Source organism: Giraffa tippelskirchi, chromosome 4 (genome assembly GCF_054371585.1).
Source record: "Giraffa tippelskirchi isolate mGirTip1 chromosome 4, T2T-mGirTip1v1.2.pri, whole genome shotgun sequence".
NCBI classification, from domain to species: domain Eukaryota; kingdom Metazoa; phylum Chordata; class Mammalia; order Artiodactyla; family Giraffidae; genus Giraffa; species Giraffa tippelskirchi.
This window is the reverse complement of record NC_137278.1, coordinates 170,753,067-170,779,703: the sequence shown is the minus strand read 5'-3', so window position 1 is coordinate 170,779,703 and position 26,637 is coordinate 170,753,067. Positions and strand designations below refer to the sequence as shown.

Genomic DNA, 26,637 nt, shown 5'->3' with positions numbered 1-26,637 from the left:
ATTCACATCGGGAGGAGCCAGGGTGAACCAGTCCTGCCAGGGGGTCTGGGCAAGTCGCTAACAGTGTCTATGACATTCCGCCTTCTCCATGGCCTCCAGAAACTCTAAATTCTCCTCCTTTATTTAGGCAGAGGATTTTAACTCACCCCAGCTGCCCACTCCCAAGCATATTTATCCAAATGTATCAAAGGGCTCAGCAAAACACAAGCAAGATCCAGGCTCAAATTTAAAAGGCAGATAGGGTTTCAAATAACAGCTCTGCTTCCTTGGCTAGATGCTGTCTTTTTTTGTTTGTTTTTGCTGTACAGGATCTTCATTGCTGCACTGGCTACTCTTTAGTTGCTCCTCTTTAGTTCTCATTGTGAAGGCTTCTCTCCTCATGGAACACAGCCTCTAGGGCATGCAAGCTTAAGCAGTTGTGGCCCAAGGGCTCTAGAGCACAGACTCAGTCATTGTGGCCCATGGGCTTTGCTGCTCCTCAGCATGTGGGGTCTTCCCAGACCAGGGATCAAACTCTTGTCTCCTGCATTGGTGGGTGGATTCTTATCCACCCAGCCACCAGGGAAGCCCCAGTGCCAACTGTCTTGAAAGCACCGATCCCGGATCCCAGACCGATGGCACTCACCTCACCCCAGGCTTGCAGCCACGGGAGATTTTTGTTTTGTTTTTCTGGCAGATTAAATGATTTCTCTGGTGAGCCCTGATGCCTGAACCACTGGGTCAGGGGCTCTCACCGACTCCATCTGCCCTTCTCTCCAGCAGGTGATGCTGAAACTCCTGAAGTAATTGTGTCATCCTGAGCTGTTCAAGTATATTTCCACTAAAAATACAGCCTGAAACTGGGGCACAATGAAGGATTTCTGACAAATGGAGAAGAGGAATAAATAAAAACTCTGGGGCTCTCTGATTCTTCACTGAGTCACCTCCAAATACTCACCAGTGAGCTGAGCGTGGACCCTCTCCACTCGTCACTGTCATCAGTAAAAGCCCAAGCAGTCCGTGCGGTCTGGGAGCTTGTGAGTCTCGGAGCTTGTGAGTCATTGTTAGGAGAGGCCCCTGATGGAACTGAACCCTGCATCTACCAGGGAGAAAACAGAAGAGCTAGAGGGGAAGTGACTTGGTCCTGGACCATTCGGATGATTATGGTGGAGTGGGACTTAGAGCCTGCACTCGGCCTCCTTGCTTCACCACCCCCACTCCCCAGTCTTCCCAAAGCCCCCCATCTGCACCCAGTACCTGTGTCTGCAGTTCCTTAAGTTCTGGCACATCTTAAGGCGGCCTAGGCATGTCAGGGGGGTCAATGAGAGAATCCTCACTGTTATCAATAAAGAATGCTTTCAGCTTCAAGTTACAGAAAACCAGATCAATGGCAGCTCAACCGTAAGGACATTAGCATTGACTTAATGAGACTATGGAGGGAGGGAGCCCCAGGCTGAGACCACTGGCTCAGCCATGTCAAGAAGGATCCAAATTCCCCACTCTGCTATTCTGGGGATTTTGACTCTTCACCCTCAAACTTACTGCCTCATATCACAAAATGCTTGCCACAGCTCTGGATATCAAGTCCTTATAAATAGTATCCAAAGCTAAAAGGAGTTACCTAAAAAAAAAGTTTCCTTCTCTGCCTTCTCCTTGTGTAGCTCTCTCTCTTCTATGCATACGTGTGTGCTCAGTCAAGTCCAACTCTTTGTGACCCCATGGACTATAGCCCTCCAGTCTCCACTATCCATGGAATTTTTCAGGCAAGAATACTGGAGTAAGTTGCCATTCCTCTGCCAGGGGATTTTCCCAACCCAGGGATCAAATTCAACTCTCCTGCATTGGCAGGCAGATTCTTTACCACTGAGCCACCTGGGAAGCCCCTCTTCTATGTAGGAAGGAAAATGTTCCTTATACTTCATTGACCAGAACTAGGTCCTACACCAATCACTGGCAAAGGGAAATGACATTATCAGGCTTGGTTTAGATCAATCAGGATTCACCTCTAGGGTGAGAGAAAACTCTTGAGAGTCCCTTGGAGGAGGTGCCAAGGAGGTCAAACCAATCAATCCTAAAGGAAATCAACCCTGAATATTCATTGGAAGGACTGATGCTGAAGCTCCAATACTTCGGCCACTAGATGCAAAGAGCCGACTCATTGGAAAAGACCTTGATGCTGGGAGAGATGAAGGCAGGAGGAGAAGAAGACGACAGAGGATGAGATAGTTAGAGAGCGTCACCAACTCAATGGACATGAATTTGAGCAAATTCTGGGAGACAGTGAAGGACAGGGAAGCCTGGAGTGCTGCAGTCCATGGGATCACAAAGAGTCGGACACGAATTAGCGACTGAACAACTACAACGGGGTCTGGACATATCGCGGTGCCCAAACAGCCAGAGTTCTCTCTTCAGCCCCTCATCTGTGCAATGGGGATAAGTCACACCCACCACCTGTGGTTCTCATGAGGATCATTGAAAGAAAACACTCTGTACCTATATGAGGCAGAAATTTTCTTGCAATCCTGAGAAGAAAAACAGTCTATAAAAATAGACCTTTGATCATTAGCGAAATACCTTCTATGAGAAGATGAGTTACAAGATGTTGCTAAGAGACATTTGTACTGAACACAAAGCTTCATCAGGAGAATAAACCCAAGGAGGGAACTCCCTGCACTGCACAGAGAAGAGAGAGCTAAGAGAGAGCAAGAATAATTTGAAGAACTGAAAAACTGAAGAGGTGGCTTGATTCATGGGCTATGCCATTGCAGCAGGCTAGGGCTCGAGGGTGTGACAGCAGGAGTGGAAGGGTGGATTTAGAAGCTGCCTCCTGGTTTTCTGGGAAGAGCTGCCCAGGAGCAAGCTTTGGAAAGCTCCGGGGAGAGTGTAAGGAGAGTCTCGTGGAGGAAGAAAGCAGCAGACTGTGAGGCCTGGAATGAGCCTGGCTGACTCTGGGGTCCTGGCTCAAGTGGAACATGGTTGGGAGGCTGGGGGTTGGGGGTATCAAGGAAACCCAGTCCCACCCTCAGGCCTTGCCCTCCAACTTCCCACTCTGCCTCACTGAATGACCTGGTCAAGTGGCTCCTCTCTAGAAGGGCCTCAGCTTTTCCATCTGTAAAATGGGAGTTCATTTTGTTTTCCATTCTCTCATTCATTAGTCACTCATTTGAGCAAGTCCTTATTGATCTGTATATGCAGAGGCATGGAGGCATGCCGTGTCAGAGTTGATAACTATCTTAGGGGATTTGCTTCACCCTTCAGAACCCCAGCTTCTTTTTCTGTAAAATGGAGCTGATAATTGAATTTACTGCATAGATTTTCATGTTGATTGAAAAAATTACTGCATGTAAAGTGCTTACATGGATTTCCCTGGTGGCTCAGATGGTAAAGAATCTGCCTGCAATGAAGGAGACCCGGGTTCAGTCCCTGGCTGGTGAAGATCCTGTGGAGAAGGCAATGGCAACCCACTCCAGTATTCTTGCCTGGAGAATTCCATGAACAGAGGAGCTTGGTGGGCTACAGTCCATGGTGTCACAAAGAGTAGGACATGACTAGGTGACTAACACTAACTAAAGTACTTATGCAGTACCAGGCACATACTAAGTGCCCATTCAATGTTAGTCGGAGAGAAGTGGATGGACAAAGTCAAAGATACGCATGAAATAAAACTGAATTCTCTTTGCAGGCCTTTTCTGCTCTGCTTCTGCCACTGTTTGCATGGGAGAAGAGAACCTGAGACAGGAGAGCTCTCCTCTGTCACACCTTTGCCTAAAAAGTGGTTGTTTTGCACCTAGTAGCAGACATGGGATCTGAGAGGGGCTTGAGCAAGCAAAAGCAAGGGATGGTGTTAGGAGGGAAGAACCACTCCAGCAGCCCCTTTCTTTCTAGAACTTCTTCCACACTGGTCACCCTCCCTTGCAGAATCCTGGGTGTCAGAGTACTTAGAGGATCCAGGGATCCATCTACCTGCAGTTCTAGGCTAACACATGGTTCACTGGTACCCCACATGGCATTCCCATCTCTCCTTGCCTAGGATCACCTTCTCCTACCTGCTAGCTCAGGGAAGCATTTCCTCATGAAAGAAGAAGTTAATCCTTTGACTTACGTGATGGGGCAGTGATTCTTGAATGGAACCGTTGTTTCTGGTTAAAATGCAAATGTCCTTGGGAGAGACAACATAGAAAGCTGTAATTCACTCACCAAAAGTACAAAGCAACCCTTATAAAACTGTGAGTCACATGGTCACAGACAAAGGAACACAGTTCACTCACCAAAAATTAATTCCAGTTTGGCAGTTTGTTACGAATTTAAATATAAACTTACTATCTGACCCAACAATCACACTCTTAAATATTTATGCAAGGGGAATGACACTATGTGTTCACACAGAATTTTATAGGAATATTCATAGCAGTTTGAATCATAACAACCAAAAGCTGGAAGCAACCCAAATATCCATCAGCCATAAGTAAATTGTGGTCATTCACACCGTGGAATATTACTCAGCGATCAATAGGAACAAATATGGATACATGTGACCACATGGATGACTCTCAAACACTGTGTGGGAAATTAAAGAAGCCAGAAACAAAAAGCTAATCACTGTTTGATTCGTTGCATGTGACATTCTGGGAAAGGCAAAACTATAGGAACAGAAATAAAACTGGTGAATTATCTTTCATCAAATCAGTGGTTTCCAGGGGCTGGGAATAGGAAGAGGGACTGACTGCCAGGAATATGAGGGAATTTTTAAGGGAATGGAAATGTTCTGTATCTTGACTGTGATGGTTACATGATTGTATCTTTTGTTAAAACTTACTAAACTGTACAGTTTAAAAAGCGAATTTTTACTCTATGTAAAGTATATACCTCATTAGACCTGACTTGGGTGAGAAAAAAAAAAAACCCTGCAGGTTCTTCACTTGTTTTTCTCAAACTCTGTGAAGAGAATATACATTCTCCCAACCAGAAAAAAGAAACATTCCCCCACAGCAGATGCCCACGCCCCTCTCAGCACCCTTATTCTGAGTTTCCTGATCCTGCATCACAAACCGTCCAGAGATACCCTGTGGGTGGGGAGACCGCTTGAGAGGCTTCCAAACATCACTGAGGGTCCTAGGGGAATCACAGGAGGTGCCTAGGGACCTGGGGTGAGTGGGAGACCGTGGGGAGGAGCCAAGTGGATGGGGCTCTGGGCCCCACCTCCTCACGTGCCATCCCAGTGGATCTGTTGCTATATATTGAACTTCTGCTTAACTTTCTGTGGGGAACACGATTCCGCTCAGTGGAAAGGAAATTTGAAAAGCACTGGACCCGACACTCCTCTACATATTGTGCTGTAGACTGTCAGATCAGAAAAGGACGGAAGGAGAAGAGAGCGGCAGAGGACGGGATGGTTAGATGGCATCAGCAACTCAGTGGACATGGATATGAGCAAACTTCGGGAGATAGTGAAGGAGGGGAGCCGGGTGTGCTTCAGTCCGTGGGGTTGGAAAGAGACAGACACGGCTTAGCAACTGAACATCAACAAGCACCATATGTAGAAAGGAACTAATATTTCTTATTTATTCTAATTTAATCACTTGATTTAACCTTCACAGTTCTGCCAAGTGGGGATTATTTAATTCTGATTTTATCCATAGGAAGCATGGACTCGGGAAGGAGAGGTGACCTGCCCAAGTCACAGGGCCAGTGTGGAGCTGCCTAGACAAGCATGCCCACCCCACCATGAATGAGCATTATGGGGTAATCAGTGGTGTCCCCAGTGCAAAATATCTTAAGAGAGGTGTAGATCAAGAAGCAGGGGAACGGCGAATGGGAGAGGTGGTTTCTGGCTGGAAAAGGATGTTCTAGAAGGCTGGACAGGAAGCCTCCCAGGAGCAGGGTAGCAGGAGAGAAAAAGCCCAGAACAAGTCCTGCAGTGGGAGTGTGTGTTCATAGGGGCAGGTAAGGTCACGTAGGAGAGGAGGGAGGCAGGCTTGCAGAGGATGGTCAGAGAGGGGCTTACCTTGACCACCAACTCCCCTGGCAAATAGGTTTCACAGATGCTCAGGATGAACAGAGGGAAAGAGGAAAAGAAAGGTCACCAGGTTCTAAGGCCGACACCATCTGCAGAACACCTGCCTGAGGGTTAGCCTTCTTCCTGTGATTGCCTGGAGCAATGGCCCCCAAGCCATCAGGGAAGATGTGTAAATGATCCACAGATGAATTAAACCAATATTTATTCACCACCGCTCAATCCCAGGGCCAGGGCCAGATGCTTTCACTAATATTAATTTACTTAATTTTCATAATAAACCTGTAAAATAAGTGTTATTATTCCTAAACTCTTACTTGGCAAATGCAGACGGAGTGCTTATTACGTGCCAGGCACTCCTCAAAGTCCTGGAGATAAAGATGAACAAGACAGTGGAAGGAATGTATCCTGATTCTGGATTTTAATAGCTCTGTGCCATTGGTTGGGTTATCTCTCCTGTGCCTCACTCTCCTTATCTATAAAATGGACTTAATAATAGCACCTATCTAGGGCTATTGAAAAGCATGTTAGAAAGCCTGTCATGTGAGCCATCAGCTGCAGCTGATTGGAGAGGGGGCAGGAGTCTGATGTGGAGGCAGCCAGCCCATCGGCTAGGGGCTAATAATGTAGCCATAGACAGAAAGATGAACTGAGCCCCTCAGTTTCTTTTTGTGAATTGGGAGATGCAGAGAATGAAGCCATCAGATCAAAAACGTATTCACATGTACCACAGAGCTTGGAAGGAGATACAGATGCTCCAGTATCCTCGCTTTTGAAAGGTACCTCAAATACCTTTGAAGTATTGCCTAATTAATACCTAATTAATTTACCTATGTGACACTTCCTACTTACCCAATGCCCTTCGGTTTTCACTGTATTTTAACCTCCAAAATCGCCTCCACGCCTGTGAGTTGAGTTGGGGGAAGACACTTTCCTCATTTTACTGATGAGAAAACGGAGACTCCCAGAGCAAAGTGACTGACCACAGAGTCAGCCTGTATGTAAGCTGGCACATAGAGGCAAGGCCAGCCCTGGATGGAGCACTCTCCCCCTCACATCAGGCTTCTGGATTCAACTGGTGCACCGGGTGTTAAAAAGCAAATCTCATTCACTTTGTAGTTTAGTAAAAATTAAAAACATATATTTTATTGTTGACGCAAAGATACATTCAGAATTGAAAATGTGGTACGTTTTGTTCCAGCCTTTATTTAGTACCTGGTTCAGATCCAGGCCCTAGGTACAAAACAGCCAGGGCTGCAGCTCCATTCTCTGTGCCAATAGAAGGCTGCTGGCACCAGATGAGTAATCCTGAAAAATGGGCAGCCCCTGAGCCCTGCCAGCTTTCTCCTAGGAGGCCTGATGGTCTTTTTGAGCCTTTGCGTTTTAGAATTCCTAAAAATTATTTTTCTGTAGATATTCCTCAAAGTGGGTGTTCAGGAGTTGGCGGTTGATCTAAGCTTGGCCTCCAAGTTCTACCAACTGGCAGCTTCTTCCCAGTTAACCTTGTACCAAGCACTGCCCAAACTCCAACCAGGATCACTCGTTCATTATTCACTCATCATTTATTGTTGTCGCTGTTCAGTCGCCATGTTGTGTCCAACTCTTTGCAACATCATGGACTGTAGCACACCAGGCTTCCTTGTCCTTCACTGTCTCCCTGAGTTTGCTCAAACTCATGTCCATTGTGTCTGTGATGCTATCCAATCATCTCAGTCTCTGTCACCCCCTTCTCTTCCTGCCCTCAATCTTTCCCAGCATCAAGGTCTTTTCCACTGAGTTGGCCAAAGTATTAGAGCTTCAGCTTCAGCATCAGTCCTTCCAAAGAATATTCAGGATTGATTTCCTTTAGGATTGACTAGTTGGATCTCTTTGCAGTCCAAGGGACTCAAGTGTCTTCTCCAGTACCATAGTTCAAAAGCATCAATTCTTCGGCACTCAGCCTTCTTTCTGGTCCTACTCTCACGTCTATACATGACTACTGGAAAAACCATGGCTTTGACTATAGGAACCTTTGTTAGCAAAGTGATGTCTCTGCTTTTTAATACGTTGTATCATTTATTAAGCACCTAGTTTGTTCCCAGGTGGTGCTAGTGGTAAAGAATCCCCCTGCCAGTGAAGGAGATGCCAGAGACAAGGGTTTGATGCCTGTGTCAGGAAGATCCCTGGAGGAGGACATGGTAACCCACTGCAGTATTCTTGTCTGGAGAATCCCATAGAGAAATCTGGCAGGCTATGGTCCATAGGGTCACAAAGAGTTGGACACAACTGAACTGACTTACTCTTGCCTGGAAAATTCCATGGACGGAGGAGCCCGGTTGGCTACAGTCCATGGGGTCACTAAGAGTCAGACACGACTAAGCGGCTTCACTTTCACTTTTCACTTTCATGCATTGGAGAAGGAAATGGCAACCCACTTCAGTGTTCTTGCCTGGAGAACCCCAGGGACGGCGGAGCCTGTGGGCTGCCGTCTGTGGGATTGTAGAGAGTCGGACACGACTGAAGTGACTTAGCAGCAGCAGAACTATGTGCAGCAGCAGCAGCGATATGTGCCACAGGCTTCTCTGATGGCTCAGACAGTAAAGAATCTGCCTGGATCAGGATGATCCCGAGAAGGGAATGGCTGGCTCCCTGCTCCAGTATTCTTGCCTGGAGAATTCCATGGACAGAGAAGCCTGGTGGGCTACAGTCCATGAGGTCACAAAGAGACACAACCGAACAACTAACATGCATATACAAAGACAGAGCCAGTTGCTGTGGATATAATGACGACACAAGGATAATGTCTCCATATTCATGGAGCATATAGTTTAGAGTGAGACACATACATTAATTAATCAATGAGACATATAAATATAAAACTGCAAATTATGTGAAAGTTCAGAGTGGGATGTTTAATCATAAGAGAGAAACCTGGCTTAGGATGGGTGAGTACATCAGGGAAGGAAGCTCTGAAGACAGGATGGGTCTGTTGGGATCTGGTACCCACAGTCTCACATCCCTCCCCCACACCTACCTGACCTTGACCGTCCCTGGGGCCAGAGTCTTTCTAAAACCCCCCATCTGACCACTCAGGCAGTAGTTCTCTGTAGCCTGCTGGCTAAGCTAACATTTTTCATATGACCTTCAAAGTCAGGTTCTTCCAAGGAGGCCAAGGAGCCTATGCAAAAGCTTGGGGATGTGAGACACACCACATCACTGCCCCACTTAAACCCTTCACTGGCTCCCGTCACCATTACCACTCACTGGCCCAGTTCCATACTCCTGTACCACCTGACCTCAGCCTCCCCTCCACCCTACCCGCAACCTCATCTAGAATTCTACTTTCAACCAGAAGGGATTATGTGTAGCTACCCTTGTGTGCCACACTCTCCTGAGAGGCCAAGCCTTTACACTTCTCTTTAAAGGGATGCTCTTCCTCTCTCAGCACCCTTCCCCTTGGGGCTCAGACCAGGGCTTACCTTCTCCGGACACCCAACCTGGGGCAGGCACTCCCACTGTGCTTCTGCAGAACCCGAGGCCCTTCACCACACTCATTGCAATGACTTGTCATCGCCTGATTAGTCTTTCCAACCAGAATCTGATATGCATGAGAGCAGGACCTTGGCCACTATGGTGGCCTCAGTAGTCAGTGCAAAAAATCTGGTGGCAAGGGAATGGCCAACTGGGGCAGCACAAATGGAGGGAGGGATGGCCGATAATTGAGTAAGCAGGTGGGTGGATGGGTCCATGGCTTGATGGAAAGAGGATGCACAAGCAGGTGATAAGAGAGATGGATGGATCAGTGCTGGGAAGCTGGGGAGTCTGGGAGCATGATAACCAGTGTGCTTGGATTTGAATCCCAGCTCTATCTCTTACTAATTGTGTGACCTTAAGCAAACTATTCATTAGCTTCAGTCTTTTCATCTGCAAAATGGAGATGATGGTGATCCTGTCTTCATAAGAGAGTTATGAGAGTTAAATTAGTTGAACTGAGCTCCCTGAGGTGGGTGCCATGCTAGCAGGCTACATTAAGGGGAGTCCAACCCTGGAGAGCCTGGACACAGGTTGGGGTGAGCAGGTGGAGGTGGTCAAGACAGGCAGGGCCTGCAGCAGTGAGAAAGGACCAGAGCAGAGAATGAGGCTTCCTCCAAAGAAGATGGGGCTGCCAAAGTCAGGGCAGGAGTAGCCAAGAGTGAAGATGCTGCTGTGCTGGGCACTTTGTCCACAAATATGCAAAGTAGGGATTCTGGTCCTCATTCAGAGGGAGACAGAGAGGCTGGCCTGGAGGCAGGCACCTGGTGAGGGGCAGAGCAGGGGTTCATATCCAGAACTCTCTGGCTGCTAAGTATCTTCCCTCTGCCCCACTTGGGCTTGCATGATAAGGCATCTTCCATGGCTGGGGCACCATCATCTAGATCCACTGGTCCAGCTGTGGTGGCTAGAATATGTCTATTCCTTCTCCCCAAGGTGCCTGGTGTGGGAGTGGGGTCTGTCTGGGAGGGAGGGAGGAGGGGAATGCTTTCTCTGGGAGTTGGGGAGGGAGGTGACTTGATCTTCAGTGAGCAGAGTTTCTGGGCTAGAAGCCACTTGAGAGGTGGTACTGGTGTCCATGTAATGGAGAAGGTGTGGACACTAGATCTGGATCTTGGCAGAAATTGCCTGTCACTGCATTGATTAGAACCTCCTGGGGAGATTCAGTAGTCCCTTGTCATAGATAGGGCACATGGGGTAGAATCAGGTATTGGCTGCCTGGGCTGGGCCAGCTCAGAGGGGGAGATCAGCCAGCTACTTCTCATCAAAGGGGTGGAAAGGAGCTGAGGCGGGGAACAGGTGACCTGGTTCTACACCCACCTCAAACCCTCCTTCCCCAGATCTGCCATCTGCCACTGTGCAGGATGGGGGGGAGGACGACAAGAAAACAAAACTTTATTGGAGACCTAGAACAGGTGAGGTGCTGTCCATACACTTTCAGAGAGAAAATCCTACTGCATCCCCATGACAACCCTCATTATTAGCCCCATTTTCAGATGGGGAAACTGAAGCTCAGAGAGACAAATGGCTTGCCCAAGTTCCCACTGCCAGGAAGTTGGAGAACTGGACCCAAACCCAGATCGATCTGTCCCCAGAGTAGCTGCCACTACCTGAGCTCAGCTTGCCCCTCCCCTCCTCTGGCCCTGAGTTTCCCCATCAGCCCAGTGATGCTGCTTGATGAGATGATCTGTGAGGGCTTGTCCTGGGCTAGAGCTCACTCCCAGGGTCACATGTACCCACCCTTTAGTTCTAGGATCAGGAGCAGAGCACCTGCTTGGAGCTGGCCCTGTGCTGGGTGCTGGGGAGAGAAAACCAAAAACTCTGTCCCCGTCCTCAAGGAGAAGGAAGTCTGTGGGTATGGACAGCTCTGGGGATGGTCCTGGTACCTAAGATGAGTTCTCCTGTATATCCTGAATCCTCCCAAGTATCCAGCCCAGGGCCAGGACCTATGGGGGAGACGGGGAAGAACATGGGTCCCAACCAAGTGGGGCTTGTCTTGCTGATGGAGGCCCACTGGGGCTCACTGCAGCTCCTGACCCCCAAGAACAAGGGTGGGCCTCACCTATGCATTTTTCAGCCCTTTCATATCAACTCCTGAGTTGGCCAAGGAAGAGGTCCTTCATTCGCCTCATTTTGTAGATGAGGACAAAACTGAGGCTCGGAAGAGTTAAGTAACTGATCCAAGATCACAGGACTTTGGAGGAGCAGGAAGCTATAAGCCCACGTATTGTCCTGTCTCCTTCCACACCCCCTCCACATCCCTTCAAATTCAGAGGAGATCTGAAAACACACACACCCCAATACATGGCACCCTATGAGTCAAAGCTGGCAGAATCAACCATAGGGTAGACCCAAAAGGCCTCCTGAAGGAGGCAGGGACTCATGCTGCATCCTAGGAATGGGGTGGCCATTGGCTGGAGCAGAGCAGGATCCCAGGCAGAGGAACCACATGTGCAAAGGCCCAGGGGCAGAGTGTGCTCCTGAGCAGTGGTCAGAGCAGGGAGCACAGCTGGGGCAGGGAGCACACACAGCTGGGCAGGGAGTTCTGGGGCAGGGCGAGGGGCTGGGGAGCTGGGTGGTGGCACCTGGCTCTGTCTGGAGCTTTAAAGCCAGGCTGCATTTACAGAAGCCAAGAGCTGGAGAGGTGCAGAGAATGGCGTGGGTGGTGCGCTGGGACTCCTCATCCACTGAGCCTGGGACACAGGACTGGGCTGACCTCACTGTTCAACTCGAGTGGTCACTCCTTTCTGAGCTCGTTCCCTCCTCAGAGGATTGGAATCTCTGAGTCCGTGAAGTTCTGACATTTATGACTTGGGGTTGGAATGACCTTTTATTAAATTGACACCGTTACTGAGGAGCATGGGGATGCCCGACCCCGGGAAGGGCTGAGCAGGAAATCAGAGTAAAGTAAGATGTGGGAGCAGCAAGGGCCCATCTGAGTGGCCTTTGGGAGAGGAGGGAACTGGGGGTGCAGACGAGGGCTAAGGGCAGGCTCTGGGCCAGGCTGATGGACCCTCTGCAGCTGAGGGGTGGGAAGGTGGCTAGGAGACAAATCTGAAATGGCAAACAGACTCGCCGATGCCCTGCTCTGGAGAAACCCATTCCAACCCCATACCTCACTGCATCTCCTGACCCCAGAACTCAGTGTGTTTTCTCTTTTTAAAAAAATAAGTTCTTTTATTTATTTGGCTGTGTCGGATCTTAGTTTCAGCACTCAGGACCTATAGTGCAGGCTCCACAGTTGTGACGTGCTGGCTTAGTTGCCCCGAAGCATGTGGGATCTGGGTGTCGACCCGTGATTGAACCTATGTCATTCCCTATGTTGCAAGGCAGATTCTTAACCACAGACCACCAGGGAAGTCCCCCTAGTGTGTTTTCTTCCCCTTTTGGAAATACTTCCCTCCCAGCCTCTCCAGCTCATCCCAACCCTGCCAGCTAAATCTCATCCCCTGGGTCCTCCAGCCTCTAAGAGGCCCCTGAGGAAGGGAAAGAGAACACCCATCATGCGTTCATTCCCTAAGAAAACCCATGTGAACTGCTCATCCTGGTGCTGTCCTGTTGTTGTTCAGGAGCTCAGTCGTGTCTGACTCTTTGAGACTCCACGGACTGCAGCATGCTAGAATTCCCTGTCCTTCACCATCTCTGTCCTAACGTGTGGAATACAGTGGAGCAGGGACCCCTGCCTTCCGGTGCTTACCTGCCAACCACAGAGAAAGCAGTAAATGAATAGATGAAGCGGTGATATGGGACATGGAAGGTAGGACAAGGAGCACAGAGCAAGGGGAATGGGGCAGTTGCAATTTAAAGAGAGGTGGTCAGGCCAGGCCTTGCAGTGGCGTTTGAGCAGACTTGAAGGGTTTGGGGTGCGGGGAGGGGGAGCTAGCTCTGAGCCACAGTAATTTACCAAAGGCTCTGAGCAGCTGCACAAGGCATCTTACAGGCTTAGAGGGCTTCCCAGGTGGCACTAGTGGTAAAGAACCCACCTGCCAATGCAGGTAGATATAAAGAGATGTGAGTTCGATCCCTGGGTTGGGAAGATCCCCTGGAGGAAGGAATGGCAACCCACTCCAGTATTCTTGCCTGGAGAATCAACTTGGACACAGGAGCCTGGCAGGCTACAATCCATGGGGTCGCAAAGAGTTGGACACGACTGAAGAGACTTAGCACACAGAGGGTGAAAACATTGCCCAAGGTTGCTCAGCCAGGGAGTGATAGACCCAGGATTCGAACCCAAGTCCGCTGATTCTGAACCCATGCAGGGAAGAGTGATGGTTGGGATTACAGCACAGACGCTGGGGCCCTAGTGAATGAGAGTTGAATCTCAGCTTGGCCATGTCTTAGCTGAGTCTCAGGCAGGCTACTTACTACTCTGAGCCTCAAATTCCTCATCTATACATGAGGGTCATGACAGACCCCTCCTCATGGGGTAATTTAGAGGATGAGAAAATGCAGTACACAAAGTGTTTACACACAGCCTGGCACCAGGCAAGTGCTCCAATGTGATAACAAATCATCGCCATCACTATTATCATCATCAGCAGCAGCATCACTGTCATTATTGGCACCGTCATCATCACCATCATTGCCATCATCATCACCATCATTGCCATCATCTTCACCATCATTGCCATTATCATCACTGTTGTCATCACCATCATCATCATCATCATCATCATCATCACCATCACCATCATTATGTCTCTGTTATGTCTCATCTCCCCACACCACAGAGCGACTCCAGTAAGGACGCCTGGCCTGTGGCTTGGACCAGTGGATGGAGCCTGTACTGAGGGGCTGGCTGGAGTGAGAAGGCTGGCATGCTTGGTGGATAGGTTCCCTCTGGCTCCCTCCTTCCCTCCCTTGTTCCCTCACTCTTCTCTCTCCAGGCTGATGAAATATGGATGAGCTGGCAATAGTGTCGCTGTGCTGCCGAGCAGGCTGCCATGGCCCCAGGGAGGGTGATGGATAGCCCTGATTACACTGGTCCGGCAGGGGGAGGATGGGGAGGGATAGCCTCATCCATCTCAGGGCCCTCCTCCCAGCCTCCTTCAGCCCACCTTATCTGGCAGCTTCTGCCCTCCCAGGAGCCGGCCCTCCCAGGCCCTGCCAGGGTCTCTGTCCCAAAGGCTTGTGGCCTCTGTCATCTCCTTGGCCTTTCACAGCAGCCTGGGATGGAGAAAAGGCTGTTCTGTTTGCAAATGAGGGACGTGAGGTTAGAGAAGGGAAGAGACCTGCAGAGTGAGTGGCTGTCGGGACTAGAACCTTCCAGTGTCCCACTGCCTTGTCAATACCTGTCCAGCTTCTCAGGGGTATTTTCTATACATGGGAAGTGATGTATCTTGGAGGTTCTGAGCCCCGCCTCTAGAGTCATGCAGTTTGGATCCCACCTCTTCAGAGTGCCCTTGGGAAAAAATCAGTTAAACTCTGAGCTGAACTTCTCCATCTGGGACTTCCCTGGTGGTCCAGTGGTTAAAAAAAATCCACCTGCTAATGCAGGAGACATGGATTTGATCCCTGGTCCAGGAGAGATTCCAGATGCCATGAGGCAATGAAGCCCATGAGACATAACTCCTGAAGCTCATGTGCCCTAGACCCCGTGCTTCACAACTAGGGAAGCCACCGCAATGAGAAGCCCGCTCAGCACAACTAGAGAAAGCCCGGGCACAACAGCAAAGACCCAGCACAGCCAATAATAATAATAATAAAATACAAACTCTTTTGAAAAATGTCCCCGTCTATTAAATGAAGATGATGATTTCAGTCATCTCCTGGATTCAAAAGCCCACCTCCCCAGACCCATACTTGGGTGAGGGTCTCTGAGGACTGCAGAAGCTCCCTGCCCTTCTCTCCATGACCCCAGTGCATCTTCCCGTGCCCCATGCTGGGCCTTCCACCTGCAATGCCTTTCCCCCTTTTCACCTGGTGAGCCTGGGGTCCAGTTCAAATATCACCTCTGCTGGGAAGCCTTCCCAGACCCTCCTGTTTCTACGTGGGGAGTATTGCTCCCAATTTGGAAACATCACTGGGCTTAGCCGCCCCGGGGCCTGGGTCCCCCGCACAGCAGTCCATCACTCAGCTGCCTCCCCATCACCTTGTGTCCTGGCAGAGTCCTCTCACTGGAGCTGAGCAGGGGCTTATTCTCGATGGAGACGCTGGTCATCGAGGTAGCACTTGACAAAGGCTCCGGGCTTTATTCCTCTCGGGGATGTCTGACTTTCCAGACCAGACGTCAGGGATTGCTTCTCACCAGCCCGAGGACAGACTCAGCAGTGGTGGACTTTCAGGGTGACTGATGGAGCCTGTTTAGACCAGCCGAGGCTCTACAAGCCCCCTAAATCCCACCGTGCCACCAGCTGCCTGTGTCCCCCTGGGGAAGGGGGAACGTGGGTGTCACCTGGACCTGACCCTGCTATCGACCCTTCCTGATGCAGGATGGATAAAATCTAAAGTCTCATGCCTGAGGGCTCCAGCCTCACCTTCCCCAAATCTCCTTGCTCCCAGTGTCCATCCTCTTGCACCCCACATCACTTCCCACCATCTACATATTCTCTTATTTTATTTTTGCTACACTAGCTTGACCTGTTCTCCCTATGCTGAACTTGGCTGCCTCAGGGCCTTTGCACAGACTCTTTCCATTGCCCATGGTGTCCTTTCCACAACTGTTCTCCTGGTTTATGTCCACTCACTCTCTCGGTCTCCACTGAGGTAGCCCTTCATCAAAGATGCCTTTCCCAGCCCCTGGGACTAGGCTGAGCCTCTCTCTTTGCTCCTCAGCACCCGGTGCTTTTCCTCCCCAGAACTTATCACAGCTTGTGATTGCACACTTTATTTATATCATTGCTTGCCTCCTGAGAGAGCCTTGGCCAAGAGCATGGACTCGAGAATTAGACTGCATGAGTTTACAAAGTTTTCTCTCGCATCAGCTGTGTGGCCTTGGCCAAGTTCCTGCATCTCTCTGTGCTGCTTTAGTCTCCTTATCTGTGCAACAAGCCAGTCAAATGACCTTCTTGTGGCACTGCTGTGAGAGTTATATGGGCTGATGCAGTCAAGCACTTAGAAGAGCACATAGTTCTTAGTGGGAGCTTAACACATATCTACCTGGAGTGTTACTATCTGTCTCCATGTTGGAATATAAGCTCTGTGAGGGCAGAGACCACACTCATTTGTTCACTGACTTATCTCTAGCCCCAGTGCTGGCACGTGAATGATAAATGCTGGCACACGAGCCAACAAATAGTAAATGAATGACACTGTGATTGGTGTAGTGAAGTGTTTCCAAAATTTTCCAGTTTTAGAATGTTTTGCAATTTTAAAGGATTGTATGGACTCTCTCTAAAGGACTATATGGATAATAGTTTCACTTCAAGTATTCATTAATGGAGAAAAAGAATAGTATCATTATATCACCATGTTTCTCTGAGGTCAGTAATGGTTTTCTAAAAATATTTATTTATTTGGCTCCACCAGATCTTCTTTGCATCCTACAGGATCTTTAGTTGCAGCATGCAGAATCTAGTTCCCTGACCAGGGATCAAACCAGGGTCCGCTGCATTGGGAGCACAGAGTCTTAGCCACTGGACCACAAGGGAAGTCCCTAGTAATGCTTTTAATGAAACTCTTAGTCTCAACACTTGACAGAGTGTAGGGAGGATGAGAAGCCTGTGACTGCCAAGGGTATGGACTGGTTAGTGCACACGTGGGTCCAGAGGTGATAGGCAAACCTCACCTGAGTTCAGGCTCACGGTTGAGTAGGAGGTGCATTCATGACCGCCCAGGGAAGACATCAAGTATGAGGCTTCAGGCACAGGCCTGGACCCAGGAGGGCTGGGCCAGGGCTGGGGATGTGGGAGCATCCACTTAGACATGGGGCTACAAGCAGGGGATGCACAAACCTACTGAGGAAGAGCATGTAGAGGAGGAGGGGAGGGGAGCCCTCTGGGAGCCATCCCACAGAGGGGAAGAGATGGGAGCTTCAAGAAGCCAGAGATTGATGCTCTTGGAAGGCGGATGGGAGGGACCAAACCCACGTGCAGGGCACTGCTGCCCTAGAAACAGGGTGGCTGATTAAAGGAATCGATAGATGCAGAGGGCCTCGCCTGGGGCTGGTGTGTGGAAGGCTCCCCATCAGCCTGTTCTCTGTCTGCTGCAGGGAGGTGTGTGAATTGGCAGGCTCATCACCCGGAGCCTGCCATGGCTTCACGTCTCAGGGCCTCTAGTGGGGGTCTTCAGGAATGGACCCTTGGAAGAACCTGCTGCCTGCTAGCACACCCACCATCTCTGGTCCCCCCCACTGTCCCCTGCTTTCTCTGGGCCTCTTCCCTCCCACCCCCTTTCTCATCCACAGAGCAGCAACCCCACAGCAGTCCCCACCTAGCTGGGTGGCCATGAGGGAGCCCCCAAGCCCCCTCCTGGTGCAGCACTGGCTGGAGTCTGGTCCAATCCAAGGATTCTGACAGCTCCCCTGCATTGTCATGATACCAGGCAGATCACTGACAGCAGCTCCAGGATGGATGGTTGGACCTGCAAGCTGGGAGACAGGGCCAGCATCTGCTGGGGTTTGGGGTGGTATTTTTTTCTTCCATACAAAGTAACAGAAATTAAAACAAGCCAATCATTTTTAACTAAGTCAAGTTTAATAACAGAGCAGGAGCACACTGGATCCCCGAAACAGAGGGCAGCATCATAGGTGCTTAGAATCACAGAGTTGGCTCTGAGTCATAGAATCTTAGAGAAATACACCCTTACATTGCTAGAGTCAAAACCATTAAGATCACAGAGACTTAGATCTCTAAGGAGGCAGGAGAAGGGGCCAGAAGACTTAAAGGCCTGCATTCTCATCCTGTCTCTACCACAAACAAACTGTGTGACTTGGCATGTTACCTCACTTTTCTGTTTTTCAGTTTCCTCTGCTGTTAAAATCAAAGCAGGGCCCTGTTATGAGAATTCTGTGGATGCTGTTGTGACATACTCTTAAGTCAACGTATCTCAGAAGCATAATCTTCAAGTGGTCTTTGATTCTACCTTATTCTGCATTGCATGCAGCCCAAGAGATGCTTATCACCTCCAAAAACAGAGTTGACTGCCTCACGAAGCAGCCAATTTTATTTTCAAATAGCTCTGATTGAGAGCTGACGCCTTCTCCTTGGAAACTTCTACCCACCGTGAGGACTGGCCGTACCTTCCATTTTTGCTTACGCTCTTCCACGGGGCAGATTTACATGAGTAAAATTCATCATCATGCCATCATCCTGTACCAGCTAAGGGCCCAAAGGCTTCACACTAAGTGCTTGCTGCCGTGACTGTTACACTGTGGTCAAGGATGTCCTCTGTTCTATACACAGAAGACCCACTTATTCATCCATTCAGCAAACTGTGTTCTAGGCGCCAGGGGCAGAGTGTGGGCAGACTCAAGGTCCCTGCACTTGGGAATCTCACAGTTTAGTGGGAAGGATGCCAATTAAACAAGAAACAGTGTTCAGAGAGGCCACACAGGCACCCTGGGAGGTACCCTAGGTTCTGGGATAAGAGATAGAGGCTAAGTTCTATTTCCTTCTAGTTTTCTATGTGATGTTGAACACATTTCTGAACCTTGTTTTCCCAAATGACAAAAAAAAAAAGAAAAAAATTAAAGCTCTAGGGACGAGGAGAGGTAGCCCTTGCCTCCTGTGGTGCACTGGGAAGTTCCCAAGAGACAATGAAGCAGCTACTGCTATTGTCTGCCCTCCTCCCCACTGACAGAACCTCCTCAGATTGAATCACACACAACCTAAGAGGTGATTAGATGAATCCCACTTGGTTTAAGGCTCTCATAGCAGTCTCTGTCCTTTACCACTCACTGGTCTTGAGTGGGCATGTGGCCCCATTCAGAGTCATAATAATATAAAGAAGGATCCCTGAAGCATGTGGTGAGTAATAGGATGCTTCAAGGTAAAGTTTGTCCACTCTGATGGAAGAGAAAGCCACCTTTGCTCACTTCCCTCTATTCCTGTTTTGGACACTGTTGAATGAGGATGTGATGCCTGGAGCTGTGGCAGTCATCTTGTGATCATGAGAAATCACACTTAAGGACAAGTACCAACATGCTGAGGGTTCTAGAGTGGAAGACAATGTAATGGACTGAATGTTTATATCCCCCAAATCTTCAGATATTGAAATCCTAATCCCCGATGTGATGGAATTAGGAGTTAGGACCTTGAGAGGTAATTAGGTCATGAGGATGGAGCTCCCATGAATGCAATTAGTGCTCTTACAAAAGAGACCTCATGCTCTCTTTCTGCCATGTGAGGATACAAGGAGAAGTCAACAGACTACCACCCAGAACCCAAGCATGCTGGTACTCTGATCTTGGACTTCCACCCTCTGGATAGTTGTTATAAGCTGCCCAGGCTATGGATTTTGATAGCAGCCTGAATGACTAAGACAGATGGAAAGATGACATTATTAAGCTGCAGAATCAACCTTAGGACAATCTACATTCAGACATCTCACTAAGCAAGCAATAGATGTCCTGTGGCTTAAGTTACTGATAGTTGGGTTTTCTATTATTACAGCTAAGCATGTCTTTTCTTCACCTCCCCAGTTCCTACACAACCTTCCAAAGCCAGAGGAGCCATTATCCCTCCTACATACAATCTTGCTGATGATCAGCAAATATTTATTAAGCACTCATATGGCCCCTGTTTTAGGTGACAGTATAGTGGGAGACAGGCAAAAATAATTAAATAGATGATTGAACTAATTATACATGGCAACAAGTTTTATCCATTGAGGGATGGGGCTGACATAGAGAATGTCAGAGGAACCCCTTTGGGTTGAGTCATCAAGGAAGGCCCTTCCAAGGAGGTGACACTTAATAAGAGCCCTGAATGAGGGCACAGTGTAGGGCAGGGAGATTTCCTGATAGGAAAATAGCTCCGTGTGTTCGGGGGTTGGAGAAAGGGTAGACCTAGGTTGTAGGATGAGAGAAAGAGCTTGGGTTCCATTTTAAGGGGCACCAGTGAGAGTTTAGGGTGCTTCCCTGGTGGCTCAGACAGTAAAGACTCTGCCTGCAATGCGGGAGACCCAGGTTCAATCCCCGGGTCGGGAAGATCCCCTGGAGAAGGAAATGGCTACCCACTCCAGTATTCTTGCCTGGAAATTTCCATGGACAGAGGAGACTGGCGGGCTATGGGGTTGCAAACAGTTGGACACAACTGAGCAACTAAACATTTTAACACTAGTGAGAGTTTAAGCCAGAAAGTGGCTCAGTCTGATTTCTGCTTTAAGGTTGCTAGGTGGGGGGTGGGTTTCCCAAATCCTCCCAGCCTCCCCTGGGCCACCTCTGCCCTGCCCTCTTTGTTTCAATGCTCTGCCAATTTGCTGTTGCCACCTCTAGACTACAATGTTCTCCCAGTTTGGGACCATTTCTGCCCTTCTCTACGCTCACCTCCCAGCACCGAGACTGACATCCCCTTCCTCCAAGGCGGTCAGCACCCAGCAAGCCCTTCCAGGCGCCATGCTGCCTCCCAGGGGTCAGCAGCCTGACAAGTGGCTTTAGGAAAGCGGCTGACCCCTTCCCCTCGGTCTGCACCCCTGGCCTCCGGGAACAGGCAGAACTCAGGCCACCAGGGACCAGCACAAGGCCTGGATTTGCTCAGTTTTTATGACCATGCCTGTATCTAGAAATGGAAAAGCCAGGCGATTCTGACTAATGTCACCAAGCTGGACTTCTCCTTCCCATCCCCAGCTGTCCCTGACTCCTCCTGCTTCCCCTCCTTTGGCTGAATCAGAATGTCCAGGGACTGAGGAGAGGAGGACAGAAAGAGAATGTGCTTGCTAACTTGAAAAGCAACACAGACACTCCATCACAGCATCACCAACCCTCTAGCTTCGTGGGGAGTAGAGGTTCCACCACCAACCAGAGTCCGGTAAGCAGCTGGTGGCCTCTGGGATCGAAGGACAGCATATCTGATGGCTCTGGGATGAATCAGGGACGGGGCAGGGGAGGGGGAGATCTGGAATGTCTTGGTCTCTTTCCTCTGCAGCCTGGTCCCATCCTTCCTCCTGTGACATTTATTGCTCTGGACTGTATGTTTCAGACACCAAGTCTTAGCATCCTGGAACACCAAGAACCCTGAGAAATCAACGCAGGCCTGCCGGATACCCAAGGGAGAGGAGTTGCATTCCAGCCAGTCACCTTGGCCAGGGGAGCAGGGGAGCCACAGTTCTCAGCGAGGGAAGAGCGAGGCCCACAGGTCTGCACTGGGACCTCCAGGAGTATGAATCGCATCCTTGTGTGGTCAGCCCTCCTCCCCCACCCCCTGCCCCTTGCAGGATCACTGCACTGTTAAGAGCTCACTCTTCCAGCCAGGCTGCCTGGGCTGGAATCTCAGTTCTTCCACTTCCTGGGTGTGTCCATTTCCCGATGTGTAACACAGAGATGTGACAGCTCTGACCTGTAACATGCTCAGAACAGGGCCTGCCACACAGTACGTGCTCCATCAGAGTTGGCTGCTATTCTTATTTGCCGCTGAGGCTTCTCAAGCCCCAGATGGGTAGGGGTTTGCCCAAGGCTGCCCTGCAAGGCTGTGGCAGGCCCCAGGCTGGAATGTGGATCTCCTAACTTCCAGGGCAGCCCTCTGTCTCTGAGCTCACGGAGCTTTGATGGTTGCAAAGAGCTTCGGAGATGCATCTCAAAGCATCAAACTGCCCCCCGATAGCCACACACAGAGACTCACACCGTCTCCCCCAGGGACCCACAGATGAAATTGCAGACAGATACAGATCTTTGTGTACACCCGGCCTCTGATGCTGAGACAATGAGGCTGGAGAGGGTGCATGTGCACACAACAGGCTCTCCATGATCCAGGCCTCCCCCAGACCTCACTGCCCTTTCTCTCTCTCCTTTCTTCCCGTCTCCTCACCCTTCCTCTCCCTCCACCACTCACATATTTATGGCTGTTTTCCCAAAGTCCCCAGCCTGTCTGGCAGTGAGGGGTGATGTTGTCAGCTCCATCAACCAAAAGCCCACATGTCTATTCCTATCTTCTGGGCTGTGTCCCTGCTCACCTGGAGAATCCAAGGAAGCCAGGAGTGGAAGTTGTTTAGCCAGAGCCAGCGCTGAGCTGTGGGCCTCCAGCTGGGACCAGGTCCTCTTACCCTCATTCCCCTCAAGGATGTCCTAGGGCAGCTGGGGGCTCTGCCTGAGGCCCTCTGGGAGCAGTGGAAAACTGAAATCTACATGATCTCCACCTTCAGGGCTGCTCAGCGAGGCCCGGCCGTACAAAGCCTCCTGTGTTGTATGGAAGATAGAATCTCAGAGCCTTACAGCATCAGGGCTAGGGGGACCCCTCCCGGCCATCTAATCCAGCCCCTCCTTTTACAGATGGGGAGACTGAGGCTCAGAGAGGGGATGAGATTTGCCCAGGGTCACACAGCAAAATGGCAAGCAGGACCTCTCTCCTCGCTTCACGTTGAGGATCGTGTGGTGGCTCACTAGCCTGATGCTGACCTCAGATGGCACTGTCCCCCACTGCTCACCGGTCCCAGCCCCTCATCCCTCCAGACCCAGGCTGTGGTTCCCAAGCAGAGGCCACGAGGCTCTTTTGTGATGGTCTCCAGAGTCGGAAACCTTCCCAGAGCCTGTCCAGAGACTCCTTTGTGATTTATTCCCTCTCTCTCTTCCTGTTTATTCAACCCCTCAGCAAAAAGTCCCAGGGGAGAGAATTTATGAGAGGAGGAGGAGGGAAATGAGGAGAGAAGGGGTGGGGAGAATCGTGTGGGTTGATAAAGAGAAGAGGAGAAAGGAGGGAAAAGAGAATTTAAGGAGAAAGCAGCATAGGGTGTATGTTTGCATGAGCAGGAAAGACTTGGTTGACCATCATATGCGGGACTGGGGCAAACGCTCTCTGAGCATCCCTCAGCTGGACAACGAGTGCTCCCATGGATGCCCGGGGTCGAGGAAGAGATCTTGGGGTCCCCAGGCCACTCCTGGGTGGAGGGGGAGCTGGAGATGCTGCACAAGAAACCCCCCACCTTTCTCAGGGTGACAGTGTCCCTGGCCCTCTGCAATGTCCACTGAAGCCCTGGGATGCACAGGGCCCCTGACAGCACCCTGTATGCAACAGGGGCTGCATAAACACTGTACGGACAACCAGCAGGAAACAGCCAGGCCCCTGGCTTCTCAGTCCGAGTCCTGACGGATTTGATGCGAGGCCTCAAACAGGACAGTTCCCCTCCTGGGCCTGAGTCTCTTCCTCTGTCCAGTGAGAGGACATGCTGGGTGGCGGTTAAGGGTCTTCCAGCTCTGACAGCCCAGGGGTTTGGTATCCTAGAGGTCACGAGCTAAATGTCATATAGTAGCCTTGATGCAATAGCCTTGACCACGCCCCAGCCCTGTATCCACTCTCAGTTCCACGATTAGAGGAAGAGTGCCAATATTTCAATGAGTCTTCGAGGGGTTCACATTCTCACCCTGCCTCCTGGGTTCAAGACAGCATCATCCTATACCTGAAACTAGGCTGCTACTTCCAGGCCTGCCTCCACCCAGCCGTACTGAAGGGTCCAGGGAGATGTCTCTCCACACTCAAACATCTTTCTATGTATGGGAGAAACAATGCAATTCCTGGGGGAAAAAAATGGAGGGGGGAAGACATGAAACCAGAGTGGCAGAGCTGGGTGATGGGTCCATGAGGGCTTATTATCCTGTTTAGTGATTTCCATAATAAAATATCAAATAGCACAAAATTTTAAATGCATCTTTCCAAGATGCCTGTGGAGTGCACAGTAGGTAGTCAGAGAAACAATTCCTGCTGAAATAACACTTCACAATAATGTGATACCTATTGGCAAGTTTGGAAACTAAGGAGGTTGAGGAGAGTGTATAATGCCCCGGGATTTCACAGCGGTTAACAGGGGCTTATGTGTTAATACAATAGAAAAGCTAAACACACTGCTTCTTTCCACTCGCTTACAGAATCCGGCTCCATTGTCAAGTCTCTTGAGTATTTTCAAGGGTTTTGAAACCATTCTATACAGTAAGCATCTAACTACTCCATGCTAATGAATACATCTTGATTAGTGTTCTTTACCTTTGTGTTCTAAGTATGGTTTTTCTCTTATTTTCAAGTAAGTATAGCCACAGAACGGCTAATATTTCTGAAATGCAAAAAATGAGTAATAAATAAATGTTTTCATAAAGTTTTTTGAAAACACCTGCTTGCCTCTCTCTCTTCTCCCTCTCTCTCTGCCCCACCCCACCCCACGCCTCCAAGAGCAGATGCACTGGTCTCCTGCAGGGTGGTTTTGCCCTCTCCCCTCAAGCTCCTCTGTCTTGTTACACAACCAGGCCTCCTGTCCCATGCAGTCAATGACTCAGCAAAGGCTGTTCCCTCCCCAGGAAGAATCCTGGGGCTGCAGGATGAATGGAGGACCACAGAGACGAGTGTGGCTGGGAACAAAGTAGATCAAGGTGAGGACCGGACCATCCTAGCACCGGATGGAGAACTCTGCCCTGTGGTGCTTGCACTAGCAGTGCTTTGGGAACGAGGGTCTTCCCATGGCCCTGAGACCCCTCCTGGGGGGATTGGCACCCTGCTGACCCCATGCCCAGGCCCTGCCTCTTAACCAGATACAGAAACTAGATGGGACCTTAGGACCAACAAGCCCAGCTGCCTCGCTTGATAGAGGAGAGGAGACACTTGTTCCGTGTTACACAGCAGAGTCTGTAGAAATTAGATGCTAATCTGACCAGCCTCTACCCTGTGTAGGACCTTGCAGTGCCTCCCACTGCCTACAGGACAAGATCAGATGCCCTGGCCTCGGCACCCAAACTTTCAAGACCTGCTCTTGCCGCCTCATACGGCACCACCTCCCAGTGGACTCGTCAGCCTCACCTCATTCCCCCTCACCCCCGTCTTTACCCAAATAGCTTTAATTTCCCCCTGCTGGGGTCCTCCTCCCTAGGAGCTCCATGTGCCCAAGTGACAGAGCTGGCATTGAAAGCGAGTCAGGCTCCAGAGCCCACAGTTCTAATCACTCTGTTCTCCTGCCCCAGCTGAGTGGAGGAGGGGAGGGAGAGCCTATAGAGACCTGGCTTCTGATTTCCAAATCTGTGCCTTCCCCTTTCCCTCTCCAGACGCCGTGGGGCAGAGGTGGCCAGAAGTCAGGAGGAGGGTAAGGAAAGTAGATAGAATGGTCCTGCCCTTTGCCACATCCTCCGTCACTGTGGTTCTTGAGAACCTCAAAGAGAAGACCAGTCTAGAGCAGGGCCTGTGTTGGGTAGAAAGGACCTGGCTGCTTGCCCCACATCTTAACTTTCAGAAGCCCAGGCAGGACCAGGTGAGGGAAGAATGCTGTTGTGTGCCAAGGGGAGGACTCTGTCCCTCCCCACAGCTCACTCCTGCCCTGCCTTTCACATCGCCTCCCTTGTGGTAACCCCTGAGGGAGACACCCCGCTCTCCCCCAACCTACCTCTTCACGCACTATCAGCCTTAGTATCTCTGAGGGTTTCTCACCAAGAGCATCCTGGGTATGAACGTGGTCTCGGGAGCCAGCCCCATCAGGTTTAAATCCTACCTCTGTCACTTGTGGCTTCCTTCATAGCTCAATTGGTAAAGAATCTGCCTGCAATGCTGGAGACCCTGGTTCAATTTCTGGGTCTGGAAGATCCCCTGGAGAAGGGATAGGCTACCCACTCCAGTATTCTTGGGCTTCCCTTGTGGCTAAGCTGGTAAAGAATCTGCCTGCAATGCAGGAGACTTGGGTTGGATCCCTGGGTTGGGAAGATCCCCTGGAGAAGGGAACGGCTACCCACTCCAGTATTCTGGCCTGGAGAATTCCATGGACTGTATAGTCCATGGGGTCGCAAAGAGTCGGATATGACTGAGCGATCTTCATTTTCATTTTCTGTCACTTATTATCTATGTGGCCTTGGGGAAGAAACAGAACCTCCGTCTGCCTCTGTCTTCTCATCTGAGAGATGGGAGCAGTAGCAGTGCCTACCTCATAGGGTCATTGTACCGAGGAAACAAGTCAGGATATATTAAGTGTTTAGAATTGTGTCTGGCAAATAATTCAGTTCAGTTCAGTAGCTCAGTCATGTCTGGCTCTTTGCGACCCCATGAATTGCAGCACGCCAGGCCTCTCTGTCCGTCACC

General features: G+C 50.0%; 1 long non-coding RNA gene across 1 annotated transcript; it reads left to right on the top strand.

Moving 5' to 3' along the window:
- The first annotated feature begins 12,321 nt into the window (after positions 1 to 12,321).
- Positions 12,322 to 24,226, top strand: LOC145544992 (uncharacterized). Its single transcript, XR_014081781.1, has 4 exons — positions 12,322 to 12,409; positions 21,228 to 21,408; positions 21,580 to 21,735; positions 22,866 to 24,226. It is a non-coding gene; the product is annotated as an uncharacterized LOC145544992 (long non-coding RNA).
- The last annotated feature ends 2,411 nt before the right edge of the window (positions 24,227 to 26,637 follow it).